Genomic DNA, 22305 nt, shown 5'->3' with positions numbered 1-22305 from the left:
AAAAAGAGAAATTAGAAAGGAATATAAATATTAAAAAGAGGGAAATTGGAGATGTATATAGCGTAAGAATATACGGAAATTAATATAAATATTCATTTTTAGGAAAGAATTATGTCCACAGATTTATTACTAATTATTGCACTTAATAAATTTCAATTAAGAATAACTAAATTTACTTATTTGTCAAAATTTTATTGATGACACATGGCATTACTTAGAATTCGTGTAACGTTCCTAATTTGCACCTAAACTCCCTTGCATTTTCATATATATAAATGACACTTTCTTTGCATCAACTTAAGCGGGTGAGAAAATGAAGTATGATACCATTTTTGCTAGAAGCTTTAGCCGCTATGACCAAAAGAAGTTAGGATATGGAGCATTTCTTGGTTGTTTGCTTATTGCATTGAGCTTCTGCATTGTCTTCAAGCCTTATTTGGGTTCTCTTCCAGTTCGTAAGTAGCCCATTTGTTCAGATTTTTCTACGTTAGTCGTTTAATCTTGTTTATGTTCTCTAGTCAATGTAGCATGTTTGTTTTGCAGTGAATATGAGGATGCCGGTGGATGTTGGTCTCAAGATGTTACGGATTACGAATTCATACAGCTTTGAGAAGCTAAGGGGCGGTGATATAAGAAGTTCTATGGCAACAATTGTGAACGAAACAAGTAGTTCTGAGATTGAAATGGGGGAAAGTGATACAACCGGTACTAACGAAACAATAAGCAATGGCAACGCAATTAGCAGCTCTACGACCCCGGTGATCAACAATAAAGACATCACTCAGCAAAAGGAGATGAAGACACTTTGCCATGTAGAGGAAAGAACAGAATTTTGTGAGATGTATGGAGATATAAGAGTTGATGGAAAATCTTCTACAGTTTTCATGGCTGCTGATACCATGCTAGAAAGTGGCTCGTGGGTTATCCGTCCTTATTCCCGAAGAGGAGACGAACAGGCATTTAAACGTGTAACAAAATGGTTTATAAAATCAGGGGTCGATGCCTATGAAACACCTACTCAATGCGATCAAAGGCATAATGTCCCAGCCATTATTTTTTCCACGGCAGGATATGCTGGAAACAATTTCCATGACTACACCGACATCGTGCTTCCTCTATATTTAACTTCTCGACAGTTCTATGGAGAAGTGAAGTTTCTCATTACCGATAAAAAACCATGGTGGATTAAAAAGTTTCGAAATATATTACAGAAGCTTTCTACATATGAGTTGGTCGACATTGATAAGGAAGTAAATGTTCATTGTTTCACAAGTGTGACGGTTGGCCTGAAGCGTTATCCACAAGAGCTGAAGATTGATTCTTCAAAATCACCTTATTCCATGAAAGACTTCAGGAAGTTTTTAAGGAGTGCTTATTCCTAGAAAAAAGAAAACGCCATCAACATGACGGATAATGGTGGGAAGAAAAGGCCTAGGCTTTTCATTCTTTCAAGAAAGAGTACCCGAGCTTTTACAAACACCAACGCCATTGCCGGGATGGCAACAAGGTTAGGCTACGAAGTAGTGGTAACGGAGGTAGATTCGCACGTAGCAAGAGTTGCAGAAATGGTGAATTCGTGTGACGTAATGATGGGAGTCCATGGAGCGGGGTTGACCAACATGATTTTTCTTCCGGAGAATGCAATTTTGATACAAGTTATTCCCATTGGAGGGTTCGAATGGCTGGCCAAAACCGACTTCGGAGAGCCATCCAAGGACATGAACCTAAGGTACATAGGATATCAGATTAAAACGGAAGAGAGTACCTTGATACAACAATATCCACCAGATCATGAGGTATTGAACGATCCATATGCTATACAGAGACGGGGTTGGTATGAATTCAAGTCCATATATTTGCAGAAACAGAATGTCAACCTTGATGTGGAGAGGTTTAGGATCACTTTGTTAAGAGCACTTGAGCTCTTACATCAGTAAATATTTGTTCTTCTCATAGAATTATTCATTTTCTTCCTTCTTTTAGTTGATTACCTTTTGTTGTCTCATATATATATATATTTCAATTTGTTATTAAAGAATTTTTTGGTAAGCCAATAAAATTTTATTAATAAAAGGTCCCAAAACACGATTACAATATCAAAGAATACCAATTGAAAGAAATGTACCATCCAAAAACTAACTAAAGACCTAATCAAAGATCTCCCTTGTTACAAACTTAAAAAAAGAAAGAGAAATTGAAGAAAGAGGATTGAATTTCTGTGTGAAAGAGAAGTATTAAGTTTTAATTTACATTGGGTTACATAGCCTATTTTTAATAGAAGCTAGATACAAAAATAAAGAAAGATGTGATATGATATTGTGCTAATAAATTAGATACAAATAAGGAAAGATATTATATGAATTAATTATGCAAGATATCACATTAGCATCCCCTCAAACTCAAGGTGGTGCTGTGGACTGTAGCTTGAGTTTGGAAACTAAGTCTTGAAATCTAGTTGGAAGATGGGTTTTTGTGAAAATGTTTGCAATCTAAGTGAGCTGATGAGGAGACAGAAGCAAGGTGTCAAGTGCCCTGAGTAACATGATGTCGTACAAAATGATAGTCAATCTGTATGCGTTTTGTACGTTCATGAAACACATCATTATGAGCGATCTAAATTGCACAATGACATAGGTGTCAACCACCAATGATGACATTAGTGCATATGATCTCTATTATCGAGCACCTCATTTCCACTTAAAACCTTGCTTACAAAAAGGGAGAGAAACAATGAAGCACAATACAAAGCCGAGCATCCTTGATCAACCATTGGAAGACACTGTAAGAGAACAGATGCTCGGAGCCACCTTAGACTGACTGAAATTAGCCACTGATGACATCTAACCCAGAACAACACTCACACAATGATTAAATCAACGGAGGTCTTGGATATTACAAAAAAACAGAAAAACAAGAAAATTAACATATGGAGGCTTTAGGCTCCGCCACCCATCCACCATTAGGGAGTTTCAATAAAACTCTCACAAAAAAATGGAACACTGGCATCAGAACACCACATTGGTCCCTCCTTAACAAAGGTTTGCTTGTGAGAAGAAATAATAATAAATAAATAAAACAACCACGAAAGCTCACATAAGGCCCCCAAAAAGAGTTATTAAACTGAGAGGAGGACATCAAAAAACAAAGTAGAACAAGGAAGACGACGACCAACCACCGATAATAAGCGTTTGGTTGTCTAAACCGAGAAATAGGAATATGGCCTGGAGTAATAGACAACTAAAGCAGAAGAAATAGAGGACAAAGCTAGAAACATGACCAAAAAGGGAAAAAATAAAATTGGAGTTTTAGTGACGACAAACACCATCCATAAATTAGATCTACAAACTAAAAAGAGAGAAGACATTCCAAGTGAATTAGAAGAATAAAGAAAGAAAAGGTTGGTAAGAGGGAGAAAGGCGGACGATAGTAGGCCTGGAGGTTGACACTGTTGCGCCGCTAGGCAAAACAGAAGATAAGAAGAACACGACTTGGAAAAGAAAAGAAAAAAAATAAAAAAAAGGGAACCTAAGCTCTTGATACCATGTTACAAACTTAAGAAAAAAAAAGAGGAATGAATTTATGTGAGCATTATGTCTTAATTTAGATTGGGTTACATAGCCTATTTATAGTAGAAACTAAATACACAAAGAAAGAAAGAAATGATATGATAGCCTATTTATAATAGAAACTAAATTCACAAAGAAAGAAAGAAAGAAATGATATGATACAATATTGTACTAATAAATTAGATACAAATAAGGAAAAATATGATATACATTAATTATACTAGATATCACATTAACATAAAAAAAACTAAAAAACCTAAAATTTATTTTGAAAATCACCTAAATGAACAAAACAAGATAGAGATTTTGCAAAAAAAAAAAAAAATCAATACCTAATACAAAAGTGTACAGTAGTAAATTTAAGGAGATATTTGTGTAAATCCAATGATGGTTGTATTAATTAACAACTCCTGATATTTCCTATTTATCTTCTAAAACTCTGAACAAACTAATATATTATTACATAGTTATTATTAAATTAAATCCAATAACCAAGCATACTTCGAAAATAGACAACAAAATCACAAGTTCAAATTTTTTTTTAACTAATGAGAAAATATTTTTTTATCATATTATTAAATTAACTTTAAAAATAATTGTAACTTAATTTAGAATTATTAGTTAAAAAAGTTGTGTTAAATTTAAAATGGAGTTATTACTTGAATAAAACTCTAAGCATAAAATATAAAAATTGTGATAATTATAATTTAATTTGTAATTATTAATTAAAAAATTGACATAAAAAGGTTGTGTTAATTTTATCTTTTTTAAAAAACTGTAAAATAGAATTATTACTTGAATTGAACCCTAAGCATCTTAATTATCACTTTATTAGTAGTAGAGTTATACACCAATTAAAGTTTAAGTTTAGACGTAAAAATAACATTCAATAATTAAGCATATTTAATTAAGTAGCATCTAAGAAAAATTATCGATAAAAAAATGGACAATTTTAGCATTAATAAGTTAGAATTCTATAAAAAAGGAATTAAGAATTAATTGTTATGAAACAATGTTTTCAGTTAAATTAGTTAATAGAACGGGGCATTTAGGGTGTTGAATGCTTTAGTGAAATGAGGCATTTCATAGAGATAGGATCTCTTATTGGGAGAGGTTTATTGTAACTGTTTCTTTTAATAGCTAGTAACAACCTTGTTGTAACTGCCTTCTCTTACTGCCAATATATAGAAAAGGCATGAGATGAATGAAATTTTTTTATCGAGGAAAAATGTTATTTGTTCTTTTTCTTCTTCCTCTATAAATCATTCTTTCTATAACAAAGGTATTAGAGCTATTTGATCCTTCATGGTTGAGGATGGAGTCACCACTTGCAAGCGAAAATATACTACTCAATTGCAACAAGAGGTCACCAAGCTTGATGTGAGTCTCAAGACCCAATTTTAGACCCATGGATATGATTGGCTCACACTACTTCAAGGCCCAACAATAGTGTCAAAGACCAAGCAAATCAAAGAAAAGATTTGAGGATGAATCTTTTCAAGGAAGAGGGAATGATGCATGCACGGATGGGGTGAAATTTATTAAATTCCATTCACCAAAGCTACCAATTTTTAAGTTTAGGAAATTAGCAGACTTGCGAAAACTTTTTGGACTAAATCTAGGAATTTCTGGGTTGAAATGTCTTAATAGTGTTCAAATATCTATCTCTTAGCTTCGAAACAGATTTTGAATCACTCGATTTTGAGTTTTGGAGCTCAAGTTATGACCATTTTAGTGAAGTCTGCGCGAGTAGAATTTCTGGATGGGATTATGATGAGAATTACGAGTTTTGAGCTTTTAAGTCGAGTTTAAATCATATTGGATTCATGTAACGCCCCAAAACCCGGCCTAGGAGTTTAGACTAAATTTTAGAGGTTACATTGATCACCGAAGTGACTGTAAGAAAAGTTTACAAAACAAATTATCTTAAATTCCATCACAAACATTTTTATCTCTTTACAAACCAAGAATGTTTAATCTTTTAGACTTCAAATCAAAATATCAGAGTTAAGTTTAATTTATGAACAAAATTAGATTACAAGAAAAATTCCAGAAATAAAACTTGAACCACAATTTTTATAAAACCTTACCGATCAATGGTAAATTAAAATGAAAATTGAAAAGATAACTAATATATTATTTTAACTGAGACTGTCTGAGACCTCTACTTACCGAGTCCAGCGTCAGAGTTTCAGAAACGTACCTGCAATGGGAAACACTAAGAGGGTGAGCTACACGAGCTCAATGTGAGTTCAAAATGATTAACAACAGATTACAAAAGAGAACCCAAGATGACAGCTCAATAGCGAAACACACTTGCAAATATATGCAGAAACAGATACCAAACATGAAACCAACACCCCATCACAAGTAACAGTCAGAGCACACAAAGTACATACAGAATACTCAAACAGATGTGTATGAATGCAGTCAAGTGTTAAAACCCACACACCCAGCCAAAACACCTCCGTCCCTCGATCACACCCTAAAAGAGCTGTTAAAGCTCATCCAACCAATCACACCAAATAGGACCTCAAAAGGCCCATCCAACCCTACACACCATGAATGTAGACTAAGCCACTCAGATAATAATACCCAACAGGGCTAACGTATATGTAGTACAGTGCAATGCGGTAGTCCGCTGTACAAACATGTTGCAGTTTAAACTGCCAGATCAGATAATTGTACGAGCAAGGCTGAAGTACATGCGGTACAGTGCGGTAAACGGCTATACGAATAAATTGCAGTAGAACTGCCAAATCAAATCAGAACCAGTCTTCCTTCTATTTGCAACAAACCCAAAAATTTACTTTATGCAAATGTATGTATGCATACAATCTCATGAAAATGATGAACACAACGAAAGATAATCAGACAGAAGTAGATATGTACACAAATCCAACCGAATTTAGAACCAATCATCTCATACAATAGTCACAAATAACACATACGAAAAAACCCCATTCAGAGTTCTAATTACCCCCGCTAAAGAATAGCCAAGGGTTTAGACAACAGACACATTCTTAAATCACTTACATACTCAGAACCAATGATAAATAACTTAAGACCACACGACTGTGCGCTCCGGTCGTGTTAAAAAACCTAGACCTTGTGGGGGTCAAAACACCCATGTGGAGGGAGGCACACGCCCGTGTAAGCCAGGGACACGGCCGTGTGAATAGGCTATGTAACTCTCTGTCTGTTTGTGCTAAAATTGAGTGCAGGGCATACACGGTTGTGTGAGGGTCTCACACACCCGTGTGTCCAAAACACACGCCCATATGGGATCCTTAAATCCCTAAATCAACCACACGGCTGTGTGGCTAAACCGTGTGACACCAAATCACTAAATCCCTAGTTCCCAAACACACACTCCTGTGTGTCCAAGGGACACGACTGTATGGATATAGACAAAAATCCCTAAAGCGACCACACGACCTGGTCACATGGTCGTGTGGCACCAGATTTTGCTCGAAAACCCTAATTCCTAATTGCACACAGTTGTGTGGACCACCTGTGTGGTCACGAAACCACCCTAAAATAGGCTGTAGAACAAGCATCCGTTACCGAAACTACCTTCTAGCCCTTAATAATTCAAAACCGAACCAAAAACACATCCAAATTCAAACCATTTCACAAAAATTGACCCTTTGATTGGTAACTTCCAAAACATACAACTATGTCGAATTTCACACAAGAAAATTGACGATTTGATTCAATAAGAAAAAGTTTCAGATCACATGCGAAATTACAAAATACCACGAAATTGAATCAACAATTCGCATTTCAATTAAAAGAGTTTCAAAACCCACACCTGATTTACGATTAATGACGTCCTTACACTGACTCAACGACAAGGAAGAGAAACTCTTCAAAATCTACAAGCAAAAACTGTTTCCCAAAAACAAAAGAAGATAAAACAAAAACTAGAGAAAGGGAAAGGGAGAGGAGAATGTGAAAAACAAGCTGTAATAAAAAAGAAAAGAAAAATAAAAGTAATCCTAATAACAAAACTAGTTATTAATTTAAAACTTAAAAGCAGTTTATTGATAAACCTCAATAGTAACATATTTTAATCCCGTGCTTGGCATATTTTTGGATGAATTATCATAAGATTTAGTGAATTTGATGCTCCTAATCCTTTAATTTCATGTTTTATATCCAGATGAGCATAGCAAAGCGAAAAGTGTAAGAAAAAGGCCAAAAATGAAAAAAATAGGTTTATTTTAGTGCTACACATGGCCCAGATACTTCCACACGGGTAATCCACACGCCATTGTTAGACACATGGGCAAGCCACACGCCCATGTGTCATGGCTGTGTCGACTTAAAACTATATCAGAATTGCACACGGCCATGTCCCTGTCGAGCCCAAGTCAATTCTACTCGGAAAAGGCAAATTTTGGGCTATTTTGGGCATTCCAAAGTCTATTTAAACAAACGAGGAGAGAATCTAAGGGGGGCACAGAGTAGAAGGTAGAAAATACTCGAAGACAGCCATTGAAATCAGCTCGGAAGCAGGATTTACTTTAAGACTGAAGATCTTCATTCAAGTTCTACCGAAGTTTTTGGGTTTCTTTATGTTTTGTTATTTTCCCAATTTTGAGATGTTTTCTTCCATCATTATAAGCTAAATTCCCTAAATACCTAGGGAAGATAAAACCTAAGATGAATCTTATTATCTTTTGAATTATATGATAAATACTTGTTCTTATTCTTAATTATGAGTTTTAATCCTTACTTTAATATTCTAGGATATTAATTCAGGTTTTGATGTGCTTATTCAGTGGAGCAAAAGTCCCTGTTTAAGAGTAGATCTTCCATAATTAAGCAGATTTGATTGTAATCCTGGAGATAGGACGACATAAATTTGCCGGACTAGAGTCAAATCTAATAAGAGAATCCATAGACTGAGTTAATACGACAATAGGGGTTTTAATTAGAAAGAGATTTCAATTAATCAACCTAGAGTCAGTTGCTTTTAGTCTCGAGAGAGAAATAAATTTAAACTAGGGATTTCTACGGATTAAGTCAAGTGAATAAATCGTCTAGTTCAGAAGTAGAAAGTGAAGTTTAGGTGGATTCTTCCTTGGGTATTGTCTTCTCCATCTGTTTTCCAAAAGTATTTTCCAACTTTTATTTCTGTCGTGTTCTTAGTTAATTAAATAGTTAATTTTAGTTTAAAAACATCCCTTTAATTTTTAGATTGGATAATAAAAAGATAGTAATTACTAGTACTTTTAGTCCTTGTAAATATGATATTTCCAGTCTCACCATAACTATACTACTGTTCCATAGGTGCGCTTGCCTTAGTCGAATTTTTAGTCAGTTTAGCAACCATCATTTACTATTTAACAAAATAAAAACATATCACTTAAAACGCAAACCCAAGGACTCAAACCTAGAACCCAAAGGAAAATTAACACACAAAAAACCACCAGACCAGCAGACCCATTTTGCCACTTCAACGAACAACTAAGCACAATAGCACAACCTACTTATTGACCATACTTACAAACCTTAAAACTTCTAGCCCAAAATTTAAGGTGTTACAACTCACCCCTTCTTAAAGAAATTTCTTCCTCGAAATTTTCAACTAACAGGATAGTGATCTAACACAAGCTATACCACCACGCTTCTGTTGTGCAGTCTAGCTTGAACAATACCATACCAAACTTAAGATCTCAAACACACACTCCGAACACTTAACCAATGAAGCAGATACATATTTATCCTATCACACACAATCACTATGCTCTGATTTAAGTGTCGAAACATTTATAACCATACTGTCTCAAATTCATTGAGGACACTCCCTGATCCGATGCTCTGTGGACCTGCATCGAAAACATGCTCCTGCCTTTTTCTAGCAATTACTCCGATGATGCTTCTTACAGTGCTCACAACATGGAGCGCTCGCACCACTATCGAAACCTTTTCCAAAACCGCTATTACCACTCTAGTGCGTTCTAGCACACTTCGCAGAACAAGGCTCCAACCTTGAAGGACTACGATCACTTTTCTTCCCACAATCTACACACCTAGCTTGAAGCATTTCTTCAGTCCTCTCTAACCTAGCCTCAAACACTTTCTCAAGCACTTTTCTCACTACCTGAGTCAATGCCTCAGACCAAGCTCTGAGTTATCACTACCTAAAGTTGGCAGAACCGCACTGACCTCTGAATCTTGAACAGACAGACGTCCCGGAGAAGCAGACAATTCATCGCGAACCTTCTTACCTTCAGAATCCATATATGTCTTGTGCCTAACTTAGGATATCTATATTTTCAGAAATAAACACAAAATAAATGCAAAAATCCACATTTCTAGTATCACGGTTTTGAATAACCACCTAGACTAGCATCGGAGTCTTAGACATTTCGTTTTCATAAAACATTTCCAAAACACACATCCTTTCAACTTACTATGGTAAAGTTTCTCAAATTTTTTTTAAAACAATCACGTGTGCATACAGTTACGTAGAAACACAGGCTGAGTTTTTGCAAACCTGGCTCTGATCCCACTAAATGTAATGCCTTAAAACCCAGCCTAGGAGTTTATACCGAATCTTGGAGGTTACATTGCTCACCGAAGTGACCGTAGGAAAATTTTACAAAACAAATTATTTGAAATTCCATCACAAACATTTTTATCTCTTTACAGACCAAGAATGTTTAATCTTTTAGACTTCAAATCAGAATATCGAAGTTAAGTTTAATTTATGAACAAAATTAGATTACAAGAAAAATTCTAGAAATAGAACTTGAATCGTAGTTTTTATAAAACCCTACCGATCAATGGTAAATCAAAATGAAAACTAAAAAGATAATTGATATATTATTTTAACCGAGACTATCCAAGACCTCTACTTACCGAGTTTAGCGTTAGAGTTTCAGAAACGTACTTGCAAGGGGAAACACTAAAAGGGTGTGCTACACGAGCTCAGTGTGAGTTCAAAATGATTAACAACAGATTGCAGAAGAGAACCCCATATGACAGTTCAATAGCAAAACACACTTACAGATATATGCAAAAACAGATACCAAACACGGAACCAACACCCCAGGACATGTAACAGTCAGAACACACAAAGTACACACAGAATACTCAAACAAATGCGTCTGAATGCAGTCAAGTACTAAAACCCACCCATCTAGCCAACACACCTCTCTTTTCCCCGATCACACCCTAAAAGAGCTGTTAAAGCTCATCCAACCAATCACACCAAATAGGACCTTGAAAGGCCCATCCAACCCTACACATCATGAATGTAGACTAAGGCACTTAGATAATAATACGCAGCATGGCTGGCATATATGTAGTACAGTGCATTACGGTATTCTGCTGTACAAACATGTTACAGTTTAAACTGCCAGATCAGGTAATAATACGCAGCAAGGCTGAAGTATATGTGGTACAATGCAGTAAACCGTTGTACGAATAAATTGCAGTAGAACTGCTAGATCAGATCAGAACCAGTCTCCCTTTTATTCGCAACCAACCCAAAAAATTACTTTATATAAAAATTTACTTTAGTTGTCTCGAGGCATAAGCTATCACCTTGCCTTCTTGTATAAGTACACAACCCAATCCATTCAAGGATGCATCACTATAAACCACAAATTCTTTCCCCAGTTCAGGTTGTACTAAAATTGGAGCCTCAGTCAACAATGCCTTCAGTTTCTCAAAACTTTGTTGGCACTTTTCCGTCCATTCACTTAACATCTTTCTATAACAATCTCGTCATCGGAGTAGCAATCATGGAAAATCCTTTAATAAACCGTCGATAATAACTGACTAAGCCTAGGAAGCTTCGAACTTCTAACATATTCCTTGGTAGTTTCCATTCAACAATAGTTGAAATCTTACTCGGATCTACTCGAATGCCATACCCAAAACAATATGCCCCAAGAATCTGACTTCTAGAAGCCAAAATTCACTTTTGCTAAACTTAGCATACAATTGCTTGTCTCTTAAGGTTTGCAAAACTGTTCTCAAGTGCTCGGCGTGCTTAGCCTCATTACGAGAATAAATTAGTATATTGTCAATAAAAACAACTATAAATTTATCTAAGTATGGTCAGAAAATACGGTTCATTAGATCTATAAATACCACGGGAGCATTCGTTAAACCAAAAGGCATAACCAAAAATTAGCAGTAACCAAAAGTTAGTAGTGACCATACCTCGTGTGAAATGCAGTTTTCGGTACGTCTGAGTCTTTAACTCTTAGCTGGTAGTAACCAGACCTCAAGTCAATCTTGGAAAATACTGTGGCTCCCTTCAATTGGTCAAACAAGTCATTGATTCTTGGTAAGGGGTACTTGTTCTTTATGGTTGCCTTATTAAGCTTTCAGTAGTCAATGTACAATCTCATTGAACCATCTTTCTTTTTCACAAATAGCACTGGTGCAAACCCACAGAGAAAAATTAGGTCTCGTAAAACCTTTATCCGTTAACTCTTGTAACTAGACTTTTAACTCCTTTAACTCTGTTAGAGGCATCCTATACAGAGCAATTGAAATAGGTGTAGTACCCAGAACTAATTCAATGCCAAACTCAACTTCCCTAATTGGAGGCAATCTGAGCAACTCTTTCAAAAACACATTTGGATATTTGCATACTACCGACACTAACTCAATTTTCAACTCGGACTCCTTCATATTCAACAAAAAGACAAGATAAGCTTCATAACCCTTTCTCAGACATCTTTAAGCATTCATAGAAGAAATCACTACAAGCAAGCTATCCGATTCATCTAATTCAACTTGAAGATTATCACCGCTTTCACACTTCAATTCAATGATTTTCCTTCCACAGTCCACTACTACATCATGCATGGTCAACCAATCCATACCAAGTATTATATCGAATTCATCAAATGGAAAAAGCATGAGATTAGGCGGAAAACAATGACCTCTAATCATTAAAAGGCAATTCTTACATACTTTGTCAACTATCACATGCTTGCCTAAAGGGTTTGACACTTTTATCACAAATTTTGTAGACTCAACGGGCATATTCATGCTAGATACCAATTTCAAACATACATACGAATGGGTAGATCCCAGATCAATTAAAGCAACAACAAAAGTATTATAAAGAGAAAAAGTACCCGTAATCACATCAGGGGATGTAGCCTTTTTGCGAGCGCGAATGGCGTAAGTCCTCGCAGGTGCTCTACCCTTGGGTCTCCCAGTTGGATCCCTAGGTGCACTCTTACTACTTGCTCCATTTCCCGAATTCTTCTGTGGTCTCCCTCTAGAAGTAGCAATGTCGATCTTGCACTCTGAAACTTTTCCTTTTCAACCGTCTCAGGACAATCCTTGGTAAAATGGCATATGAACCACACTTGAAACATGCTCAGCTATTCATCCAGCATTCACTGAGGTGACGTCTGTCATAATATTGACATTTAGGTTTATTAGGTCGAGCGTTACCCACACTCGCTATCGAAGTAGTTTGAGCCTTATGACCCAAATACTGTTTCCCATGGTTCCTGTTTGAAAACCCAATTGAAACACTCGATCGAGTATTAAACTCTCTCTGTTTCTTAGTTAAGGACTGAAATGATTTACCCATCTATTTCTTCTTCAAATCTCGAGACTCTAACTCAGCTTTTCTCTTATCTTTAGCTAATTCCTCAGCTTTACAAGCTCTCTCTACAAGCACAACAGATTCTCTCAGTTCAAGGACACCCACCAACAATCGAATGCCTTCATTTAATCCATCTTCAAATCTTTTGCACATGATGGCCTCAGTCGATACACATTCTTGAGTGTATTTGCTCAGTCTCACGAATTCACGCTCATATTTCGGTACCGTCATTTGGCCCTGTTTTAACTCGAGGAATTCTTTCTTTTTCTGATCAATAAATCTCTGGTTAATTTACTTCTTACGGAATTCTTCTTGGAAGAATTCGCAATTAACTCTTTCCCTTGGTACCATCGACACAAGGGTGTTCCACCACTGATAAGCCTAGTCTCTTAAGAGGGACACAACACACTTCATGCATTCCTCAGTTGTGCATGATAACTCATCAAACACTTTGATAGTATTCTCGAGCTAGAACTCGGCCCTCTCAGGGTCATCATCTTTACTAGCTCAGAACTCTTCAGCTCATTGTTTCTAAATCTTATCAACTGGAGGTCTACCCAGTCTCACGAAGTCCATACCTTAGGGTGCTACGGGGATAGGTTGAGGAATAGGCAGGGGTGAAGGGGGTTGAGCGTTCGGGTTCATTCGAACGAACTCTATGTACCAGACATCCATCATGTAGAGAAAGACTTCCCTGTCTCCTTCTCTTCGACTAACTGTAAAGGGTCTACTATCAGATGACGTTGCCTTTTCAGCGGGTACAGGCGCGTAACTTTGAACATCATCTGCCACTGCTCTGTCGGGATCCATTTACTATATGAAAACAAATTTCAAAAGCGTCAGGAGTCGTCACACTATCATAATGCATGTATGGCATGTATAGCTAGATTCGTACACATGCTACATTAGTCTGAGAATCAACTAAACTGTAGTTTTGATACCATTAAATGTAACACCCCTTACCCATATCCGATGCTGGGATAGGGTTCGAGGCATTACCGGGCTTAAACGTAAACTATCATACAATGCAGAGCCATAAAATTTGGACCAAATCAAATTCATCCAATCACATGCAAATTGTTCCTTTACAAAGGCTTACGAGGCCCAAAACATACGTTGGGGGTGGTTCGGGACTAAACTAAAAACTCTCGAAACTTCTACTACACTTAGAAAATTTTCATACTTTGGAGAGTCACACGCCCGTGTGGGTTGGCCGTGTGGCCACACACACCCATGTGGCTTGGGACACGCCCATGTCCTCAGCCCATATAACTCTCTGACTATGACATCAATAAAATAAGGTCACACGCGTGTGTGCTTAAGCTGTGTGGCGAATTAAATTCTCAAAATTAAGTGCAGACTTCACATGGCCTAGGCACACGCCAATATCTTGAGGCCGAGTCCTCCACATGACTGAGACACATGAACGTGTCTCTGCCCTTGTGTTTACTACTAGGCATTCTGTTTGCATTAATTATGGTGCAGGGGACACACGGCCGGATCATACGCCCATGGGGCGAACCGTGTGTCACACACGGCCTACACACATACCTGTGTATCTAACCATGTAGACAATTTCTAGGCTATTTTCCAAGCCATTTGCCACCCTTAAACACTTACATACTTACACTCACTTCTTGGCATACAACATGGCACATTAGAATACTCAAGCACCCACATTCATGGTTAAATTATGACTTGATAATGTCTACATAGCACCTATTCAAGCTATCATGCCTTCATATGGCATTCCACACCAATTTCATATTTGTCTATCATGTTTACCAACCTATTTCCAAGTTACACACTTACATCACCTTTATTTTCATGCACATTAACTCATAATTCATACACCAATCATACATGCCATCCATCACACACTCATAGTCATCATCAACCATAACGACATTAAAGCTTAAGCACATTTGTATGCATGCACCAATAATTAGGGTTACAACCCAATAATCAATATGAGCCACCTCTCATGATCATATACAAAATAATCATAATACCTTAATGAGCCAACACATTTGGCTAATCAATATGACACATAACAAAAAACCAAGTTCCTATACATGCAATACTCAAAATGTTAAGAATAGCTATACCCAAATGTCCAATTGATAATGTGAATCGCGTCTCCGACATCCGTCGATCCCCGAGCTAGCTTGGCGATACTATAAGAAAATAGAAAATAGAGGGGAGTAAGCATAAAGCTTAGTACGTCCACAAGAAAATAAATAGCAACATAATTATATATATATAAATACCAATGACATAACATAGTTTATTTATGCATTATCATAAATTCATAGGCTTAACTTACACAATTTCAATCTTACCAAAAGTTCATCACATACTTTTACTGAGCTCATTCATATAAGTTTTTCGTACATACCTGTACCAACTTGTAACACATTGTCACATTTTCTCATTATTGACTTACTTGTCACATAATTCAGCGATTTACCCGTTAAACACTTGGAATACTATCGGATACACGAAAAGCTTGCACATAGTGCCTCAAACATAGCCACTTGCTACCTCATATCACATATCACACATTGCTCACTCTCGATCTAATCACGGGCCTACTCACACAAGATGACAGTCAGGACGTAACTGCACAGGCTGCTCACACAAGCTGACAGGTACCGCAAACACATGTTGGGCTACCCAACCACTGGTAGAACGTACAAGGCCAGCACCCGGATTCACATAGTCACATGTACACATAATCTCATGAGCTTATAATCACATTGTTCCTAGTGACATGTCACATTGTATCCTAAATTATTCCTAAGATTCAAATGAGATTTTTCTTGATATCACATATTCGTCGATTTTTTTCACAATGTCATGCTCATCATTCATACATTTGTCATAATAATTAATCATAGTGACTCATACATTAATAAAATATTAAAACATGATATATCATTGCATTATTTACACATGAACTTACTTCGGTACAAAATATGGACAATTAATTATATTTAGTCCAAAATCTTGTTCTTTCCTCGGTCTAGGTCTGAACTCTATTTTTCTTGATCTATAATAGCAAATTCAGCTCGTTTAATCATCAAATTATTCACATCAATCCAAAAACTATATTTAGGAAAAATTATAATTTTCCCCTAAATTTTCACATATTTACAAATTAGCCGCTAGGCTTGTAAAATGAAATGTGTTCATTTTCTTTGTTACCCAAGCCTAGACGAACCTATTTCATGCTCATATCAACTCACATTTTCCTTTATTTCATATTCTACTACTCAATTTTACACCTTTTACAAACAAGTCCTTTCTATGCATTTCTATCAAAAAATCACTTAGTAAAAGATGTTAAACACACATCAAACTTTCGTATTCTTCCGTTAAACATCAAAATAAAAACATGTCACACATGGGTAAGTTTTTGAACATAAACCCTGGCTCAAAATATGGCTAGAAATGGATAGATCATGCTTCAAGGACTTCAAAAATGCAAAGAACATAAAAAACGGGGCTAGGGAGTACTTACAATCAAGCTTGAAAAGTTGAAAAACCCTAGCTATGGAGAGCTTGAGAATTTTGGCTATGGCATGGAGAAGATGAGCAAATTTTGCTTGATTTTTCCCTTTTTATTATTTTATTAACCAAATGACCAAAATACCCTTTTTACTAAACTTTCAAATTTTATCCATGCATGCCCATTTTTGTCCATAAAAATAGAAATTGGGAAAATTGCTATTTAAGGACCTCTAATTAATAATCCAAAGCTATTTCACACTAAAAGTTTCACAACTTATTCAATTTAGACCCTAAAGTCAAATTGAGCATTTTAGGCATAAACTTTCTTCATGAAAATTTCACACAAACATGCAATCATATCATAGACCTCATAATAATCATAAAATATTTATTTTTATTTCGGGTTTTTGGTCTCGAAATCACTATTCTGACTAGGCCCTAATTCGGGATGTTATATAATGTCCATTTTGAGATATAGAAAAACATGTATCGGGTTGGATTAAATTATAAAGTGCTGAGTTAAAAGTCTAGGAAGCATGTATAATTAGACCGAATCCCCAACATAATACTTATAAGGAGAAGTACACCCTATTATCCCATCTCTCTCCTAGTTCAACTAGGGGATTGTTTTTCTATTAAGTAAGCATTAAATGTATTTACTAATTCAACTAGGGTTTCACTTACTCTCCCTATAAATAGTTGGCATTGGTAAGGATAAAAACACAATAAGTTACACACAACTTGTAACACCCCTAACCCGTATCTGTCATTGGATTAGGGTCACAGAGTATTACTGATCAACTAGAAACCGTGCAACATAATATCATCCAATAACCTAAATATTTCATAAATCATTCATATACATGCATGTTGTCCCTAAATCGAGCCCTTGAGGCCCTAAAAATATATTAGAAACAAATCGGGACCAATTGGAAACAATTTGAGAGGTTTAGGAAAAAATACAAAATTTGAAAAAAAAGGGTCACAAACGGCCGAGTCACACGCCCATGTCTCAGGCCATGTAACCTTTGAACTAGGGACACACGACTGTGTCCAAGCCTGTGTCCTCACTCATGTAACACTCTGAGTAGGGTTACACGGTCGTATCACACACCCGTGTGCCAGGCCATGTAACTCTTTGAGTTACCCCACACGTCTGTGTGCTACGCCGTGTGTTAGGCTATGTAACTCACTGTTTTGAACCTTAAGGAAATCATCAGATGACACATGGCTGTGTCACCAGTCTGTGTGCCTCATATGGCTGAAACACACACCCGTGTCTCAAGCCGTAAAGACCCAAATTTACCTAAAATCAAGCCATTTTCAAAACTATTTCATGCATGACCTTTCAGCCAATTTATAAACAATTTAAATTTACCCAAACATTATCAAAACACACATCAAAATGTCATTTCAAGATCCTAATTCAACTAACTAATATGTCATTCAAAGGCAACTCAAATACATACCACATATTGACCATATGTTGGTTTGGTTGAGGTTTATCTTGATCTAAATAGATAATTATATTCAATTAAGTACTCCAATTAACCTCAAACATTCAATTCAACCCATAATTCACATTTATGTAAAATTAACAATTTGCCCCTAAATTTTAACTTTTTTACAATTTAGTCCTTAAGCTAATAACTTAAAATCTAACCATTTTAATCTAAATCCATGTTAAGCTAACATGCAAGAGACCTTGAAACAACTCATATTTACCCTCATTTGATAATAAAACCCTAAAATTTATACCTTTAATAAATTAGTCCCTAAATGCCATTTTTATAAAAAGTCACTTTACAAAACCTGTTTATTTTTCAATAAGGGTTCATAATCTATCATTTAACATCAAAACCTATTAAAAAACTTCCATGGCATAGCCCTCAACCTTTAACAGTTTTACAAATTAACCTCCAGGCTAGCTAAAATAATCTAAAACAGACTCAAAAACATAAAAATCATTAAAAACGGGGCTCGAGATCAGTTACTTGCACCAAAAGAAGCTTGACCAAACGTAACCCTATCCTTCAATGGTGATTTTTGGTTTTGGTAAGAAGAAAGCAAGAAGATGATATCTTTTGTCTTTAATTTACTTAACATTTCAACTTATTTGTCCATTTACCAAAATAACCTTTTAAAATCATTGAAATTTCATTAAAACCTATCCATGCATAGTAACCCATTAATGATTTATTTACCATTCAAGTCCTTTAATTTAAGGTTTTATAGCCATTTGACCCTTTTAACTAATAGAACTCAGCTTTTCCCTTTTTACGAGTTAGTCATTTTCACTTAATTAATTATGCAAACATCAAAATTTCTTAATGAAATTTTAATACGACCTGAATATATTCCCTTAGACATCAAATAAATAATAAAATATAATTCATTCATCAGAATTGTGGTCCCAGAACAACTGCTCCGACATCACTAAACACAGGTTGTTACAAAACTTTGAGATATTATTATTCTGCTCGAAAATAATGAGAATTTATTTCTAAGTATAAATTATATTTTCCAAGAATAAAAATTTTACCTGTTTCTATATGAGAGAGATTTACTTTCCTGCTGAAACTAAATAAAATAGTTTTTGGTTTTTTGTTTAATTTGAAATTTTTCGAGCCCACTCTTAAAGCAGTTCATGATATGAGAATAGCAGAGAAGGCCATCTGGTTGAAAGTTTAGAAAACCTAGGATTTGTCTTGTGCAAAATAAAAGTATATTTTTGGAAAAAAATATTGCTATAAATATCACAAACCAGCTTTGTTTTCAATTTTTTATTTTTCCATTGTGTAAGAAATCCATTTTTGAACTGGATTTTTTCTAACAATTTGACCCTGCTGCTAGCACTATCCTTGCTAAAGAAAAAGGCAAAGGGAAACTTAAGAGTGTTCCCCTAGTGTTTCCCCTCAAAGAACCAGTTGTTGAGGCTCTTGTAGTTTTTTTAGAGGAGGTGGTTTCGGGGTTGAGTGGGGTACTCATTTAATGGAGGAACCCATCCTTATAAATTGGATTGCCCTAAGTTTGATGAGATAGGTTTTCATGGTTGGTAAGCCAAAATGGAGCAACACTTTTGAAGGGGAAGGGGTCCCTCATAGTATTAAGTTTATCACTATTATGACGAATTTGTAAGCCTTCTTAACCAATTATAACTTTCAAAACCTTATGTATTAAGAATTTTCTCTAGTAATTTGAAGCTTGAAATCAGTTAGTATTTTATTTCAGCCAAAGACATTGGTTGAAGGCTTTTTGATAGCTAGACAGGTAGAAAGTATTAGCTAGTACTCATAGGCAAAGTTTTGCACCTAGGTTTTGATCTGCCGTAATTCGTTGTAGTAGATTAAACTAGTTTTCATACTTAAGGAGCTTGAATATGAGAAATTCTATTATTTTTTAGTTAGTTTTTTCTATTTTAGTTTTAATTTAATAAAAAGTGTAAATTGAGCTGATTTTATGACCTTAGGGGCCGAAGGAGGCTTAAGGGAGGGCTAACATGTTTAACGAGTGTGCAGGACACCATTTAAAGGCATAAGAACTCGATACTAGTTGTCATGTTGCAACATGAAAGGTCAACGTTGCAACATAGTAACCAGAAGGACCATCAACCATACTGCCTTTGATGTTGCAACAGAGTTAGTGGGGGAAGCGACACACCCCTAAAGTGGAGCTTGAGCCAAGAAAATTTTTTTCCATGTTGTGACACAGACAATGAATATCACGACATTGACCCTATATGTGAAACATTAACAATTTGAGGGTGTTTTGGTGCACACAATGCAAATTAACAGAGAACCATCAGCCAAACTAGTGCTAAGGACGACAACCAACCGTAGCATTATAAGTAGGCTTATTAAACACCTAAGAAACTATCTTTTCTGTAATTTAGAATTTTCCTTTTAGTTTTTAGTTTCTTTTAGACTTAAGATTTATTTTCAGTTTGTTTTCATCCATGTTATTCAGGGAATCTGATTTGTGGATTCAACCAACACTCTGTGGATTCAGTCAACAATTTGTGGATTCCTGCGCTTCGATCATTTAACACAATCAAAATTTCTCTTAAACTTTTACTTTTGATTTGTTCTTCATGTTTACTTTCTGTATCAAGTTTATATTGTTTACGAGATCTATGAGGAACTAATCTCCTTTTGGGGATTAGTGAGTGGATATGTGATTAATTAATTTCTATGTAAGGTTTTTTAGCAGATTACCTGTTTGGGATAGAAAGAACTTAAACCCTAGGCCTAACAACCCTAAGAATTCATCTAGGTGGGAATTAACCTAAAATTGGTATCCACGAACCCCTTACCTCAATTTGGTCTAGACTGTGAGGTTGAGAGATAAGTAATTCTTGCTGAATCACTAGTTTAATAGATGATCGAGAGATCCTACTAGGTTAACGACTAGTTGATTGAATAAACCCTGATATAGGAATTAGTTATGACCACCGAAGTGAGTTAGTCTCCAATGCTTAGATTTGATTGAGTCTGTAACACCCCGAACCCGAGGCCGTCGCCGGAGTCGAACACGAGGTGTTAACAGACTTCAAACCACTTAAAAAAAAATTTCCCAGACAAGCTGCCAATCTGTGTACTAGTCGCTTTAAAAATCATATCCTGAGTTCTGAAACTCGAAATCCAGTTCCGTAAATTTTCCCTGAAACTAGACTCATATGTCCATCTACATATTTTTTTCTAGAATTTTTGGTCAGGCCAATTATTACAGTTTATTAGTCAAAGTCTCCCATGTTACAGGGATCGACTACACTGACCTTTGTCCATTACAACTTGGATATATCCCTGCACAGAGCTTCAATACTGATGCCGTTTGTTTCTATAGAAACTAGACTCAGAGAGGAATCTATACATATATGGCATGACTCCTAATTATCTCTGGTTAATTTATAATGAATTTCCAAAGTCAGAACAGGGAATCCAGAAACTGTTCTGGCCCTGTCTCACGAGAACCTGAATATCTCTTAACATACTGTCCATATGATTGTTTCGTTACTTTCCTATGAAAATAGATTCATCAAGGTTCGTTTACATAATTTATTCATTATTTAATTCCAATCCTACTATTTTTAGTGATTTTCCCAAATCTACATCACTGCTGCTGCCAGCATCTGCCTTTAAGGTAGACTTTACCTATTTCATAGTTTCCATGATTCAACTAGCCCTTTTTGCATAAATAGCACAAATTATGATAGTGATTAACCATTCCATACCAAATGATTATAACATTATGCTCAAACATATATAAGCCATTTTCGCATGGCTATATACATTAACCAAAATATTCTTCCGCCACTAGTCTATTTTATACATGCCATAAGATAATCCAAAACATAGCAGTACCAAACAGTGGATAGTGATAGTGTGACTAGTTGCTGACGATCCCCGAGCCTGTAGCTTCGCAATGAGATCTATAAAACAGAGGAAACAGAGTAAACGGAGTAAGCATTACAATGCTTAGTAAGTTTTAAGCAGTGTCAACAGATAACAATCAAATTATAACATAGTTGTTCGTATTTTTATTTCACTCTTCCTTCGGGCATACCATCCCTTTACCGAATATGCACATCTCATCATATACAATAGGCAGATAAACTTTCACATAAAAGTGAGC

General features: G+C 35.8%; 1 pseudogene; it reads left to right on the top strand.

Annotated features, from left to right (window-relative positions):
• The first annotated feature begins 549 nt into the window (after positions 1–549).
• Positions 550–1945, top strand: LOC107890225 (alpha-1,3-arabinosyltransferase XAT3-like; annotated as a pseudogene).
• The last annotated feature ends 20360 nt before the right edge of the window (positions 1946–22305 follow it).

The sequence above is a fragment of the Gossypium hirsutum genome, chromosome A09, assembly GCF_007990345.1.
Source record: "Gossypium hirsutum isolate 1008001.06 chromosome A09, Gossypium_hirsutum_v2.1, whole genome shotgun sequence".
Taxonomy (NCBI): Eukaryota; Viridiplantae; Streptophyta; class Magnoliopsida; order Malvales; family Malvaceae; genus Gossypium; species Gossypium hirsutum.
The sequence above is the reverse complement of the archived record's forward strand: the minus strand, read 5'-3'. Positions and strand labels throughout refer to the sequence as shown.